We start from the raw sequence: 2,316 nt of genomic DNA, 5'->3' as shown, positions 1-2,316 counted from the left end.
GGTCCTGACAACAGACGGCAAGCCTAGTGTTCGAGGGCTTCCGGTGCTACCAGGTTGTCTTATAGCCGAAGTTCGTACCGTGCGACACGACACGCACCCGTTGGGTAACAACAACAGTACCGCCTTACCATTTCAGCGCCCAAGATCCCCCGGAACGGGAGGCCGAGCACGCCATTGATGCACAGTGCCGCCAACGCGTGCAGACCAGTGACACTAGGCGGGCTGCTCGCCTAATATGCCACGGTGCACGCGCGCGCACTGAAGTAATATATTGTGTAACAAGGTATTGGTAGGCACTCAAGAATGTGTGCATCGGTCGGGTTTAAACGTCCGATGCGCCATATGCGTTCAACGTGTCGGTGTTCATGTGTCCTGCAGTTCACATTCTGACGCGCATTTAGCTGCGGTCTTCATCGATCCATGAGCCGAGTGATCCCCTGCCTAGGGTTTTTCCGTACACAACTCTCTATCTCTATGTTTGGTGCATCTTATGAAACGGGCAGCGGGACCATGCACCCCGATCCCATTGCTGCCCGTATAGGTCTGATTGGTCTTCTGCCTCTTAGTGGCATCGCGCGTCTGCTTGAAATCTACCGCACGATACCACATCCCCAGCTCTTGTTCCGAACCATTATGTCTGGTTGCCACCACATCTTTGTCCACCATGCACCGAATGGACATTTGCGAGAGGCCTACGCTCCTCTCGCTGGTATCGCGCCGATTAAGTTTTTAAATTTGGAAAGGCCGTTTTGTTTCGGCGCGATACCATAGATTACAGTTCTGCTAACCAACAACTCTCACTCTAATGATCCTTCCGCAGGTTCACCTACGTAAACCTTGTTACGACTTTTACTTCAACACACACCCAGCTCTTGTTCCGAACCATTATGTCTGGTTGCCACCACATCTTTGTCCACCATGCACCGAATGGACATTTGCGAGAGGCCTACGCTCCTCTCGCTGGTATCGCGCCGATTAAGTTTTTAAATTTGGAAAGGCCGTTTTGTTTCGGCGCGATACCATAGATCTCAGTTCTGCTAGCCAACAACTCTCACTCTAATGATCCTTCCGCAGGTTCACCTACGTAAACCTTGTTACGACTTTTACTTCCACACACACCCAGCTCTTGTTCCGAACCACTATGTCTGGTTGCCACCACTTCTTTGTCCACCATGCACCGAATGGACATGTGCGATTGGCCTACGCGCCTCTCGCTTGTATCGCGCCGATTAAGTTTTCAAATTAGGAAAGGCCGATTTGTTTCGGCGCGATACTGGCAACACACTCTCCACTCTCGATCCGTACACCACCGTGTCTGGTTGTCACCTCGCCAGACATCTATGTCCACCATGCACCCAATGGACATGTGCGATTGGCCTACGCGCCTCTCGCTTGTATCGCGCCGATTAAGTTTTTAAAAGAGGAATAGCCGACTGTTTCGGCGCGATACCATCGATACCAGTTCTGCTAGCCAACAACTCTCACTCTAATGATCCTTCCGCAGGTTCACCTACGTAAACCTTGTTACGACTTTTACTTCCACACACACCCAGCTCTTGTTCCGAACCACTATGTCTGGTTGCCACCACTTCTTTGTCCACCATGCACCGAATGGACATGTGCGATTGGCCTACGCGCCTCTCGCTTGTATCGCGCCGATTAAGTTTTCAAATTAGGAAAGGCCGATTTGTTTCGGCGCGATACTGGCAACACACTCTCCACTCTCGATCCGTACACCACCGTGTCTGGTTGTCACCTCGCCAGACATCTATGTCCACCATGCACCCCCAATGGACATGTGCGATTGGCTACGCGCCTCTCGCTTGTATCGCGCCGATTAAGTTTTCAAATTAGGAATAGCCATATGTTTCGGCGCGATACCATCGATACCAGTTCTGCTAACCAACAACTCTCACTGTAATGATCCTTCCGCAGGTTCACCTACGGAAACCTTGTTACGGACTTTTACTTCCTCTAAATCATCAAGTTCGGTCAACTTCGGCCATGCCAACTGCAGCTCACGGAGGAACCGCGGAAGGTGTGCCTCCAGAGACCTCACTAAATAATCCATCGGTAGTAGCGACGGGCGGTGTGTACAAAGGGCAGGACGTAATAGCGCTAGCTAATGACTAGCACTTACTAGAAATTCCAGGTTCATTGGGACCGTTGCAGTCCCCAATACCGACTAAATGAGCATTTGGGTGATTTCCCGTTCCTCTCGGAATGGGGGCGCCAATGGCGAGAACACGCTGCTGCTCACATTGTAGCACGCGTGCAGCCCAGAACATCTAAGGGCATCACGGACCTGTTTATCGC

The 2,316-nt window shown here is 51.4% G+C and overlaps 1 non-coding gene across 1 annotated transcript; it reads right to left on the bottom strand.

The window, feature by feature from the left end:
* Positions 1–291: 291 nt before the first annotated feature.
* LOC128717115 (5.8S ribosomal RNA) lies at positions 292–449 on the bottom strand. The gene has a single exon (XR_008410308.1). It is a non-coding gene; the product is annotated as a 5.8S ribosomal RNA (ribosomal RNA).
* Between the last annotated feature and the right edge of the window lie 1,867 nt (positions 450–2,316).

The sequence above is a fragment of the Anopheles marshallii genome (genome assembly GCF_943734725.1).
Source record: "Anopheles marshallii chromosome X unlocalized genomic scaffold, idAnoMarsDA_429_01 X_unloc_201, whole genome shotgun sequence".
Taxonomy (NCBI): domain Eukaryota; kingdom Metazoa; phylum Arthropoda; class Insecta; order Diptera; family Culicidae; genus Anopheles; species Anopheles marshallii.
Note: the sequence above shows the minus strand (reverse complement) of the source record. Positions and strands in the feature narration are given on the sequence as shown.